This window comes from Mercenaria mercenaria, chromosome 8 (assembly GCF_021730395.1).
Source record: "Mercenaria mercenaria strain notata chromosome 8, MADL_Memer_1, whole genome shotgun sequence".
NCBI classification, from domain to species: Eukaryota; Metazoa; Mollusca; class Bivalvia; order Venerida; family Veneridae; genus Mercenaria; species Mercenaria mercenaria.
This window is the reverse complement of record NC_069368.1, coordinates 86,276,017-86,290,743: the sequence shown is the minus strand read 5'-3', so window position 1 is coordinate 86,290,743 and position 14,727 is coordinate 86,276,017. Positions and strand designations below refer to the sequence as shown.

General features: G+C 33.1%; 1 protein-coding gene across 1 annotated transcript in view; it reads left to right on the top strand.

The window, feature by feature from the left end:
• The first annotated feature begins 1,777 nt into the window (after positions 1–1,777).
• The window catches only part of LOC123529365 (uncharacterized), a 67,166-nt gene continuing 54,216 nt past the window's right edge, over positions 1,778–14,727 (top strand). The window contains exon 1 of the mRNA XM_053550305.1: positions 1,778–2,796. The gene's annotated coding sequence lies outside the window, so the exon portion shown is untranslated. The remainder of the gene's footprint in view (positions 2,797–14,727) is intronic.

Genomic DNA, 14,727 nt, shown 5'->3' with positions numbered 1-14,727 from the left:
ATTTGTCCACTACAAAATTTTCTAGAACTTCTCCTTGTCCAAATGATTTCGTAATTTCTTTTTTAAGTTTTTCTTTTAAAGTAGTCCTTGTTTGCCTCTTTGTTGGTTTACATGCATTAGCCAATTTTATATAACTCTTTGAATCAAATGTTATAGCCCATTCTTGACATACTGGATCTTCTTTGTAATGAGTTGTTAATTGCGTCAAATCTCTCAAAAGGTCTGTTGTTGTTGTTTAATCCATAGAAAGAAAAACAATTTAATAAGTATAAGCAGGTAAAAATAAAATTTATTTCTAAAAAACACAAAATAATATTTCTGAAGTTAGTGAAAAAAATAAAAAATATAACTTAATCGTTTAAATTGTCCTTCTTTCTGTTCTATCGTTGTATGTATTATAAGTTAGCAGTATAAAGTCTTTTGCTTCTATGCGGCTTTTTAAACTAGCAAAGAAAGTTCTAGTGTTATTAATCAGTTAGGTTTGTGTTGCGAAATACGTTATATTTGTTTACACGTTGCTTCACAACAATGTTGGTTAAAATGCCAACCCGTTTGATTAATTGCTCGCTTTGTCAGAAGTCGGAACCGTATGCTATTTTCATAACTGAAACGTCAATATTACATTAAAGACATAATCAAAATGTCTAATAGAAATAAATAATTGAAGCTATCAAGAAATGTAAATAGTTTATTGTAAACCAATATTGATCAGTAAACAGTAGCCACTCTATATGGATACAAGGTAAACATTATTAAATTATTAACGACTGGGTCAATAAATTGACTTAAGACTGGAGGTTAAAACTGTTTTGTAAATTGTTTTTCAGTCCGGACGTAAAGCTCTCAGGAACTCACGTTTATCAAACCAGAGGTTTTCACAGTAATTTGTCAAAACCTGTGAGTTTTTAAATTGTGTAAGTGGACCTTGGATCAAGCCGGACGTTTTTTGAATTGATCAAACCAAAGGTTTTTTTAATTGGTCAGCATTGGTCACTTTGAACCAAGGGCTAAAGGTCAAATGAGGTCAAATAGTCCTGGCATCATCATAGCACTAACTACTAGTATCTACATTTTATAATTAATATTGATAGGCTATAACTGTCGAAATCATAATTATCCTTATATCAGCTACTTAGAATACCTGTACTGACGTTCAGCTCGGGACCATGTCAGAAAGGCATTGCAGAGATGCGGTTGATCAACTGAAGGATAATCTGAAAAAAAAACAAACTTTTTTCTTTTAATGACATGCAACATAGTGTAATATATTCTCTTTTGTGAGTGGATTTCATCTTTGCAAGTTGTCTGTTTACTTTCAGTCTCTAAAATGATTTTATACCTGCTAGTGAATATTGTTAAAGAAAATTGCGCCATATAAACGGGGTTAGTCCTTGTGGAGGATCAAACTCAAACAGGCGTGTTAGTCATTCTGGAACGCCCAAGCTTTGTCATTCCAGAACTTGTAACTCGAACAGATGGTCATTTCAGAACGTTTGTTTCAGGCGTGTTAGTCATTCTGGAACGTATAACCCAACCAGGTGTTAGTTGTTATCTCGGACAAGCGGATTAAACATCTTGAATGTCTAACCCAAACGGGCAAGTAAGTCATTCTTGAACGCCGAATTCGACCAAATGGTTAGGCATTACGTCTTAGTCCTTCCTGAACGTCTAACAACACGCAATCACAGATGCTCCATTAGCGATGCTCGCTCCTTTGATTAACACCGACAGAGTTATCTAAATTACCAGATGCGGAGAAGCGGTAAGTAAAGGACGACTTAGTATATCCTTATATCCTTAGAACGATATTTATTCATGAAATTGAACGGTAAACACTAAGCAGTTGGTTTTGTTTCCAGTAAGCCCTCGACACTATAGGCAATAGGAAAGCAGTTTTACCACGGAATCATTGTTAGTTATTACGAAAGATAGTGGAGATATTTCTGTTCTCTTTATTAGTGTAATTATATAAGAAATACCACTTACAGGCTGTTCAAAACACTGAACGCCTGAAGTCTAGATATGGCCATCGGCACTATAGGCAATAGGAAAACAGTTTTATCACGGAATTATTGTTAATTATTACGGATTATAGGAGTGACATTTCTGTTCTATATATCACTGGAATTATATAAGATATACCACTTATAGTCTGTTAAAAAATACACTGTTATCAGTTTATAGTACATTTCTATAATAGTTTAAATGTAGAAAGAAAGTGGAGTATATGGAATTATATTCACCAAAACCAATCTGAATTCATTTAAACTTGATTTTAGAATTAGAAACAATTAACGTATTCCGTGCTGTAGCTTTAATATAAGCAATTGCTTCATTGTTCTTAAATTTAGCGCTATATCTCACTATTTTAATGCAAGTAGACAATTTTGTAACGAAATAAAAAAATCAATAAAGGAATAGAGCTCTCAATGGGAATCAGTCGATGAAAGTCATCATAACTGTCGAGTCTAAACTAACAATATCTAAAAAAAGGCAAACAAAAGGAAAGGAAAACACTATGAATTATCTATTCAGAATACTGATATGTAACTCGTTTTGTGAGCTATTATTTTAAAGAAAAATATAGATATATCACCAACGATCTTTGTTTTGACGTCCAAAATGAGACATTTTCGTTTTACTTGTTGACAGTTCGTTTTACTTTTACTGTAAACGAGACAAATAGATTTAACATAAAAAATAACACGGATACAAAATTCGTATCATACATTGTCGCTTGGTTACTTTTGGAAGAGCTGTGTCATCACAAAAAGGATTATTAGAACATATACACAGGTAAGTAACATTTTAAACACTTAAAGGGTGTGGACCCTGACCTCCTCGAAAAACTATAGTAGACCTATGACACTTTTGATGTAATACTTGCCCAAATAAAGTTTAACTGAAAATAAAAACATCGTTGAAACAGACACAAATATAAGAAGCGGCACAAAATTCAGCTATTACTATTTTATTGATAACTTTAAATTTCTATGTTTTTTCTGTTCTTTTTTTTTCTAGTGGTTGGGCAAAATCTATATATCGATACATACCTGCTACATTTTATATGAAAATAGTTGTATTTGTAGCCGTAAGGGATGTGTTTCTCTAACAAGCAATGTTACTAACATTGTTTTATGTAATATATTATTCAGTTCATTAACACGAAACAATGCGAAGAAAATGGGAACGTTCTTATTCACATGATCAAGTTTTTGAGTTTTTAATCTAAATGTACCAATCATACTAAATATGTTACGCAATCTAGTGCGACGTTAATTAATTAATTATATCATCTTTCCCTGAAGTGATTTAAACATTGAAAAGAAATACTACAAGAATAACTTTGAACGAACGAAAACAAAATCTATGTACCGTCCTTAAGACTTAAACGGAATCAGTGCAGCGTATGCGCTCTGGATCATTTTCATATAGAAAGTATAAAATGAACAATCAAACATGAATTTATCAAAGTCTGTTACGTCGGGTTACGTGTTTCCATATAATTTCTGGACAATCTCTGGTTTTCGTGTTAACCTTACTTTCAGAGTTTTCGATATTTGGTGTCATATTTAAGAAATTACAATGCAATAATACCAGACTCAATTTTGAATTGAAATTATATCAGGTAAATTCATTTCATGTTATTTTATTTTGTTTTATTTACATTGCGGAAAAAAGAACATAAGTTTAAATCGGCGATGCAATACAGTCAAATCTACGCCAGTTATTGTTTGTTAGTACATTTTCTTTAGAGGTCTCATAAACTGAAGTCATTTAAGTCTCACCTATCCCTTTAGGATTCAAACTGATACCACATGTGTGTTTCGTTTCATTTCGATGATATTATGTTTCAAACATTGTAAACATTGTAAGTTTAACAAATGAGAGTTGATTCAGACTACAAACACTTAAGTTATATTTTCTATCTATATGTTCTTCCAGCTCGTCTGCTTAGCGCAATACGGAGAGCGGCGCAGATCTCGGGACCGCGAGTTCGAGCGTTCTCAGTGACAATTTGATTAAAGAAATTGTGAATACAAATCATTCGTCTTCTATGTCTGATTCATGTGGGGAAGTTGACTGTTACTTGCGGAGAACATGATTATACTGGTACAAAATCTAGGGACACTGGTTTGGTTTATGCTCCACAGTTATTTAACAGAAATACCAATCTGATTTAAAGTACATCTCCTTTTGCGCTACACTTAGGATCTGAAGACAAGCTATTGATAGCCTCGTTCTGACGACCCTTTCGCTAGCGAATGAGAACTTAACTTACAACATTTTGCAAGTCTATATTTAGCCTGGATTTTCATATTTACAATTCTTGTGACGTAAAGTGTCAGATAGCCGGTTAGCTGAGTCGGTAGGGCACTTTCTCTGTAAGCGAGGGGTCCCGGGTTCGAGCATTGGACTGCCTGCACATTTTTCTTACTCTGACATTCGAAGAAGTCGTCTGAATGGTTCAAATAAAAATAGATTTACGAAAATAAAAATAGCAATATTGGAAATCCAAAATATACAGAAGACGAATGTGAAAGGGTCATACACAGATCTTCGTTTTGAAGATCAAGTACTTTAGTCAGATTGCTGAAATACTATGGTAAAATGGTTAATCGACACATTTGTAAGTATTCCAAAAAATCTATCTGCAGTTTTAGTTTTCCAAAGAACATAGAATAATATAGAGTAGGCTTTGATCTTGTTGTTTGTAAAACTGAAACAAATAAGTTGGATTTACTAAGAAATCAAATGAGAGGATATTACACGGTGAATGACTCATACCGCACAACCATTTTATTTTCAAGTTACAAGTGTCTAAATTCATCCATATTTTTTCCATTCCCGCTTGTGCCACCCGTACTTTCCTTTGACGCTTTTTACTATTTCCAGTTTTGACCACTCTCTTATATCTTCACTTCCACTGAACACGAGGTTGCCATTGTCCGCATTGTCCACTGCCACGTCACCAAGTATTGAATATTTATTCATGGACATAATTAACAAATTTAAAATTCCTTTCAAATGTTAGTCAACACTTAAAAAATACTTTTCATAGTATATCGAAATAAAAACTTCAATAGCTAACAGTTTGAAAAATGTCTGTCTTTATACCTTAATCAAGGTATTTTTGTACAATAAATTGAATGATCAACATCTCAATTATCGTTACTATAAAATTTGTAATTTAGTTCATTTTATGTTTGTTTACTTATTGTTGAGAAGTCTTTTTGCACACTTAAGGAGCATTAAACATCCTGTCAAACAAAGGGGCAACCAAATTAAAATTGTCTATAGTATAACAAAATTACTTGCTGAACGATTGTTTTTAGTGTGGTTAGCTAAATGTTGAGGCGAAATAGTGGGGCGGGAATTCCAAAAATAGTGCAAATGACGATACAAGCATGAAACTTTCAGGAAATAATAACTAGACCATAGGAACTTCAAAAGTGAAGTGGGCCCTTAAATATCTCTGCTCAATCAAGATGGCCGCCATTTTCAAGATGGCCGCCTAAACTTAATCTACAAGAATGCATAAGATTGAAATAAAGCTACCAGGGGGGCCCTTCTTGCATTTATATTTGCCTAATATGCCTTTAATTCTTTGAGAACTCCCAACAGTAAATATTTAAATTATTTCAGGTAATGTAAACAAGATGGTGGCCATTTTCAAAATGGCCGCCAGTGCTATAACTAGAAATACTAGAAGTATACATATGGTTAATGAACAGGTCAAAATATTAATAATCATCGAGCATTGGCTGAAATAAACGTATGTTGTTAGACTGACAACAATACATACATTTTGTAATTAAATTTATTTGATAATAAATATATTATTTGCAGTGATGATGGCAGTATTCAAAATGGCCGACTGAAGTCCAAATCATAAGTAAAATTTTCATCTAATCTTCGTTAATCTGTTTATTAAAGGCCTATCAATACATTTCACATTAATTTATTGGTAATATCAATATCATAAGCAGTTTACACAAATGGATAATATTTTATATGCAAATATATACATATATCTGATATCTACATATATCTGATTAATTTTATTTGATGTTATATTATGTAGAGGTGCAATATATTTATATATATCTTAATTAGAAGATACCAGATTTGTGTCCATGTAAATTGTCAAATCTTGAAATTGTTACTAATGAAGAGTTGAGCATGTGATTCTGCTATTCTGATACATTTTACCCTTTAAACGTTGAATTAACCTAACAGTTACACGAGCATAGCAAAGTGCATTAGTTAAGTTCACCCTGAAGCAGCTACAGAGTCTAGAGCCGCATGCTTTTTTCTGACAGCCACACTTCTGAAGTTCTTGACAAGATGCTGAAACTACAGGCATTGAAAACCAGAACGGTTTTATTTGTTTGTTATCTAGACATTCCCAGCCCCATTCCACAACATCTGGCAGAACTTGTATAGCTGACATTTATTGTGCCCATATTTGTCCAGTCTGATATGCAAAACGCTTTGAATGTTAATGCAACACACCTTGAGTTGGTGGAATCCTATCATATGACCTTTGATTCTTGGCAAAAACAGATCAAATCTAGTCTGATTAACATTAACACATGAACTAGATCTGTCATATAAAAATACTACAAACTGGTCAAGAATGTCCATATCTTCAATGGTTACGGCCTTAGGTCTGTTGGATAACCTACAAAATGTATTTGTAGCGTCTTCATACACGCACCACGTGTTCCACGCTGACAATTTTCCTTTACCGCTGAAAGAAGAAACCGTATCACATCAATGCATGGAAAACCAAACGCTTTTTTATCAAGTTCACGCACAATATCATGTATTGGAATCCATCGAAAGTGTTTACCATGCCCAAATGAGATCCAAAGTTCTTTTAAATTGAGTTTACTAAAGCAGGGAATAGCTAGAACAACAATCTCTGTGTCAGTACTTTTATGATTGTTGTTCTAGCTATTTCCTACTTCAGTAAACCCAATTTAAAAGAACTTTGGATCTCATTTGGGCATGGCAAACACTTTCGATGGTTCCAATACATGATATTGTGTGTAAACCTGATAAAAAAGCGTTGGGTCTTTCATTATCCCATGCATTCACGGGATGTGATACGGTTTCTTCGTTCAGCGGTAAAGGAAAATTGTCAGCGTGGAACACGTGGTGCGTGTATGAAGACGCTACAATCACATTTTGTAGGTTATCAAACAGACCAAAGGCCATTCCCATTGAAGATATGGACATTCTTGAGCAGTTTGTAGTATTTTATATGACAGATCTAGTTTATGTGTTAATGTTAATCAGACTAGGTTTGATCTTTGTGCTAAGAAATAAAGGCCATATGATAGGATTATACCAACTCAAGATGCGTTGCATTAACATTCAAAGCGTGCTGCATATCAGGCGGGACATATATGGGCACAATAAATGTCAGCTATACAAGTTTTGCCAGATGTTGTGTGGAATGGGGTTGGGAATGTCTAGATAACAAACAAATAAAACCGTTCTGGTTTTCAATGCCTGTAGTTTCAGCATCTTGTCAAGAACTTCAGAAGTGTGGCTGTCAGAAAAAACGCATGCGACTCTAGACTCTGTAGCTGCTTCAGGGTGAATTTAACTTGAACTTTGCTATGCTCTGCTCGTTTAACTGTTAGGTTAATTCAATGATTAAAAGGTAAAATGTATCAGAATAGCAGAATTACATGATCAGCTCTTCATTAGTAACAATTTCAAGATTTGACAATTTACATGGACACAAATCTGGTATCTTCTAATTAAGATATATATAAATATATTGCACCTCTACATAATATAACATCAAATAAAATTAATCAGATATATGTAGATATCAGATATATGTATATATTTGCATATAAATATTATCCATTTGTGTAAACTGCTTATGATATTGATATTACCAATAAATGAATGTGAAAAGTATTGATAGGCCTTTAATAAACAGATTAATGAAGATTAGATGAAAATTTTACTTATGATTTGGACTTCATTAGGTCGGCCATTTTGAAAACTGTTGTCATCATTACAAATAATATCATTATTATCAAATAAATTCAATTACAAAATATATGTATTGTTGTCAGTCTAACAACATACGTATATTTCAGTCAATGCTCGTTGATATTTAACATTTTGACATCTGTTCATTAACCATAAGTATGTATATTTCTAGTTATAGCACTGGCGGCCATTTTGAAAATGGCCACCATCATGTTTATATTATCTGAAATAATTCAAATATTTACTGTTGGGAGTTCTCAATGAATGAAAGGCATATTAGGCAAATATAAATGCAACAAAGGCCCCCTGGTAGCTTTATTTCAATCTTATGTATTCTTGTATACTAATAGGCGGCCATTTTGAAAATGGCGGCCATCTTGATTGAGCAGAGATAATTAAGGGCCCACTTCACTTTTGAAGTTCCTATGGTCTAGTTATTATTTCCTGAAAGTTTCATGCTTTTATCGTCATTTGCACTATTTCTGGAATTCCCGCCCCAGTGGGGCGGAAAATAAGGAATCTACTGTGCACAATCACAAAAGAAACTTCGTCTGCTAAATTAAATTACAAATGGATTTGGCATATAAAGGGAAGTAACTTTTCTGAAATAACTTGCAAAGTGTGTAGTATTATAAAAGGGCTACCACTTTTAAAACTTTTAAGGGTAATAAATACTTTTTTTGATACTTGCATAAATTTACTTACCTCAGAAAGAGAGGGATTTCGTTTTCAATTTAACACAGTCAATACATACATACATTTGCTATTTCAACATAAACTTGTAGGAAAGCTTGGAAATATAACAGGACATTACCTCTATACTGTGACATAAAAACAATGGTAAGTTAACATTTGTAATGTTAATGAAAAAAAGATTATCATTTAGGAAGTCGCACCTGTATTTCCTATACCTCTCTTTCAAAACTAACCAAATGTTTTAACTGATTACCATTTTTATACTTTTATTATATTAAAACAAGCTTTTCCTAGACACTCAGTGTCTTTAAATACTTGGTTTTAATAATAATTGTCCATAATATCGAGTGTTCCTGCTTTCCTTTTACATATAATAAAACATACTGAAAGCACTTAATGGCGGCCATTTTGAAAATGGCGACCATCTTGAATGAGCAGAGATAATTGAGGGCCCACTTCATTTTTGGAGTAACTATCGTCTAGTTAACAATTCCTGAAAGTTTCATGCTTGTATCATCATTTGCACTATTTTGACAGCAGATACCTTATTTTCCGCCCCACTAAAATGTTTTATTACATTTTCATGAACATGAAGCCAGCATTTGATAATGTTGTCTTTTCTCTCTTTTTTCTTGTTTTTATCGGCTGCATAATTTCAGAGGAATGTTGTCAGCAATTTTGTTACAGCAAAAAAAGCGATTTTTCATTAGTAAAGAAACTTAACTTAATTCAAGATTTTGGTCTGAAACTACCATATCCGTCTTTTACTTTAATCCTGTAGACACGCATTCACCAACCTGACTGCAGATACGCAACAGCATGAGGCTGTGTATGTCGTGCACTGTGCTTCCGATAATTCTACCCTTTCGTAGTATCTTTTGTAAGTCTTAAAGAAGAAGCCATAACTGAAACAATCACAATTGATCATTTACTAACTACTGCTAGCATTTACTTTGAAAGAATTAAATTGTTAAATTCTCTATCAAATTTACGCACAACCGGATTGTAACAGATGTATGGGCTCGTCGCTTAAACAAAAAGTTTTCAAAAGCTTAGCTTCTAAAATATTACCAGTTTGATGATAACAGAATAAACAACATACATTTGAAAGAAAACGTCTTATCTAATGTAACGCTGACAATGTATACATGTGCATTTATACGTTGCTGTATTCATTTTTCGAGGAGTGATCTTATTTTCATATCGCTCTATCAGGAATGAACGATTTATTTTATCATACAGAAAAAATACAAAGATCAAACTATTTACTTCAAAATCAACACAATGAGTTAAACAATTTACTAAGATAAAAGAAGATAATTAACACCAAGTAAAATAAAGAAAGTAGAATTTTACTTTCAAGCACCTCAAAGTTGTTGACACAGCTATATTTTAAGCATTTATCATGTAACATGAAAGTTTGTCACCTAACTCATATGAACCATTTCAAAAAACAACTACACAGAAACCAGATAATTTGATCTCATCTGAGGGCGTTGGTCGAATGGGAAACCTATACCAACGTAATAACTCTAAACACATCAACAAAGATGTCACCAGATTATTCTTCATGATCAACAAATACGATTATATCCTAAAATGTCCCTTTCTCTTTCAATCATTTTTTTTTCAAACTTTCAAACTCAACTATGGTTTCACAAACAAAAAACGCACTTATTTTAACCAGAGTTACAATTTTATGTATATATGCAAAATATACGATATCGTCTTCGATAAATATACGAGAAACATAATTCCTGTATTTTCCAGGAAGACGTGTAAATTCAAACCCCGTATTTCTGGCATATAAGGAATATATACGGGGTTGTATACGAAGTATATACGGGAAATATAAGTCCCGTACTTTCGAAATATACACATTTCTGAATCCTGTATTTCTGGCATATACGGGAAATATACGGAGTTGTGTACGAAGCGTATACGAGAAATTTGAATTTTTATTAAATGTTGGCCTCTTTTGTTTAACAGTTGTGTCCATTTTTATCTGAGCTTTTCGGCCAGAAAGGATCATTTTTATCTCTGTAATGTTAAAGAATGATCAAAATAATTAGACTTTATTTCTATTTTTTACGGAATGAATCAGCCAGCCCGCTTAGCTCAGTAGGGAGAGCGTTGGTCTACGAATGGCAGGGTCGCTGGTTCGATCCCCGGGCGGGGCGTATGTTCTCCGTGACGATTTGATATAAGACATTGTGTCTGACATCATTCGTCCTCCACCTCTGATAATTCATGTGGGGAAGTTGGCAGTTACTTGCGGAGAACAGGTTTGTACTGGTACAGAATCCAGGAACACTGGTTAGGTTAACTGCCCGCCGTTACATGACTGAAATACTGTTGAAAAACGGCGTTAAACCCAAAACAAACAAACAAACAAACAAACGGAATGAATCGTATTTCAGCTTCCAAGTCAAATTTAATGCAGATAACTTAAATTTTCACAAGAAATTACAATCTGACGACGACAGGGACTGAGCCTGGGCATATAAATCGACAGGGGGTGACCTCAGTAAACTGTCCATATCTTTCTTTAAACTGAACATTTCTTGATGAAACTTTGTAAGACATTTAGTACTGCATCGTGTTTCACAATATCACTGTAAAATTGGAAAGTGTGATACGAAGCATTCATCTAAACCAGAACAAACAAACAAGCCTACCAATAACTTTATCATCTGGGCAGTTACTGTTAATCCATCCATCTATCCAAACATTAGTGCATATCCAAATACATTTACAGTTTTAAAAATCATTAAGCATAACCCCGTTATGGTATATTCATTGATAAATATATCTTAAATTCTAACACAGTCTGGTTCATTTTCCTATTAAACAAAGAAGGCAGAAAACAGTGAATTATTATGACGTCACAAATATTACGTCATGGCGTCAAACGGCATAGCGGCGCGCTGGAAAAGAAACCGATTGTAAACGGGCAATTTTTTAATGAATGTCGTCAAGGATGTACTTAAAAAATCCTTGGTAACGTGTGAGAATCGAAATAATATATCTCATTTAGTGATTTGCTCTTGAATAAATCATTGTTTGTTGTTCAGATGCGTATCATTATATCACTCGGGCTGCGCCCTCGTGATATAATTCCTTCGCATCTGAACTCCAAACGATGATTTATTCAACGACAAATCACTGTATGAGATATTATTTCTTAAACAAAAGAATGGTATATATGAAAGACCACTTACCTAAATATATCAGCAAATCTAAAATTGGTCACTTTTTTCACGAAAACAACAGCAAAAATCTGGACAAGAAGTGTCTTTTTGCTACGTACAAATGGGGTATATATAGCAAAGGGAAGGAATTTCACTATTTTCTTTTATTTATCAGCATTTATTATTGTGTTGAAAACATTTCATCTAAAAAGAGATACGTACTATAAACAATTTTTCCTAAGCAAGATTTCCCTTGTTTGTCCCAATTTCGAAATAATGTACCTGCAACTTTACGAAGTGTGATCTAAGCACATTTGCATGTTCACCAAAAGGCGTAATTTAAATTGTTTGTTTTATTGATTAAAATTATCAAATGACAGCAAAGTCGTATCAGTTATGCTAAATTGACTTATTTATATTACAAAATAACGTCATGAAGAATAATCTACTTAAAATTTCTTACATTTTTGGACATGTTGGCGGCCATTTTGAAAATGGCGGCCATTTTGAAAATTTCGCGAAGGTTCTATAGCCTATATTTTGATGAATGCAGTGCCAAGTTTGCTGCTTTTATCACAAAGTGAACATTTTCAGTGCTATCAAACATGATATTCTCTCACTATTAATAATTCTTATTTTTTTTTACATGTCGGCGGCCATTTTGAAAATGGTGGCCATTTTGAAAATTTCAGCCTATAATTTGATGAATGCAATGTACAACAACTGTGCAAAGTGTGCTGCTTTTATCACAAAGTGAACAATTTCAGTGCTATCAAGCACGATATTCTGTCACTATAACGTCGTTACATTCAATCAACATCTCTGGGATTAAACAATTAATTCTTCCACTTTTACCACTTTTCAGCATGGAAAGGATTTTAAAACTTCGTCAGATATAAACATAGTATCAAGTTGCTCAACACTAACATTTATATAACTACTTGATAAATTGTCGGTATCATTATCTATAAATATATCATCATCAATAGAAACAGTTCACTTTTAGTTTGATTATGAAATTATTCAGCAATAATACTACTACCTTAAGGCTTATTAGATTTCAAGTTCTTCTTTTTTTCCAAAATGTCTGAGGTTGTGTAGAAGCCATGCATTTATTGTGTTTGTAAATGGTCAGTTTGCTCTTATTGTAAGTTTTATTGATGGAACAGAGCTCACCTCTAGCCGTTCTTCATTCTTTTGTATACCAAGACTCTTAAATTCCCGGCTGTTGTTAGACTGTGGCACTTGATTGCCCTTCTGGAAACGATGTAAGCTTTATCGTGCATTATAGATGGAAACTTATCAATACTGTCAGCAATTGTTTCAAAATTGAAAAGTTCATTTTCGATAAAACTTCGCTTTTAATAATTTTTATCATCATTCCAGATAATCTTATCAATACTTATTTTGCTTTCATTTAACAAAGGTAGATTTTTTATTTATACGCAAATTAAGCTGTATCGGTAACTGAAAGAATATGTGTAAAAGTCATGTACAATAAAATCACTGATTACATGAAAAAATCATGAGTCATAAGTGCATAATCAATCATGCTATTTCCAACAGATGACATGAATGTTTAAATTGTTTTGTCTTTAGAAAATCTATATTGAATATCATTTGTAAAATCCTCAGATTCACATTTATCAACAGTTGAAATGTATTTTTCAAAATTTTCTTATAATAAATTGGACCAATCAACACATCTAGCGTTCAAGTCTTTTATTACTGACTCGTTTGTTTACTCAAGACACTTTTACATGTATTGTTCCAATGGCTGATAAAAACCGAGAGACATATAACACACAGAATTACTCGGAGAATGTACGTAAAACATAAATACATTTCGTCGTCAAAACTCAGAAATGTTTTATCGGGTTTTGCTTATATAAATGTCGTTTTTTTCAAACATTCCTTATACAATAGACAAATTCCACAATGCCCTCGTTTTGATGTTAGACTTTCAGGTCTAGCTACATACAAGGATTCATAGATTCATATCCTGTCAATTTCTGAAAATGTGTCATTGTTCTTTGACATGTTTCTCTAAGAAAAAGAAGACAAGTCAACATTTTGGATTAAGTTTACGTGTCTTCGTCGTCAAAACAATAATTTAAGCAACAATATTCCGTGAGAATATTTTCAGATTGTCACACGTTTATCTACAACTCACCCCATATTTCGAACCGTGCACTTCATTGTTGATATAAAATTTGTTTCACAGGGACTGTCCGCTTGCCTTCTTACCTGACATCAATCATTACTGGTATAAGCATGCTTTCGGAAACCCTTCACTTCCAGGGATAATGTTAAGGTACATTATATTCTGCAATCTATAAAAAAACTGTAAGGGTAGATTTCAAATTCTTTGAAGCACCACAAACAGAGCCACAGAGCCCGACATTCTTGAAGTAGGTCTACAACAAAAAGTTGTTACGGAAAAATAGTGTATGCGGTTTGCTTCTAAAATCCAATAAAATAACAGCCACCTTACTGGAATTATCTCCCAATCCAGGTGATATTCAGCATATTTTACATGTGTTGTGTTCTTTGATATTATGTATTAACACATTATGTACATTATTATAATTTAAACTCAAGTAACGTTTGCTATTTAATCATGATAAATTTCAAAACGATAAGGTATTACAAAATGGTGAAAAACGACGTTCTTAGTGTAGGATATGAACACTTGACCCTCGCTGAGAGTGAAGTCAAATATGTCTTAACGTTTAGACGAAATCAATAGAGGTATTAATTAGAAATATATAGAACTGAGGCAAATACATAACCCTAAATCAGGAAGAATAACAGTGGCAAA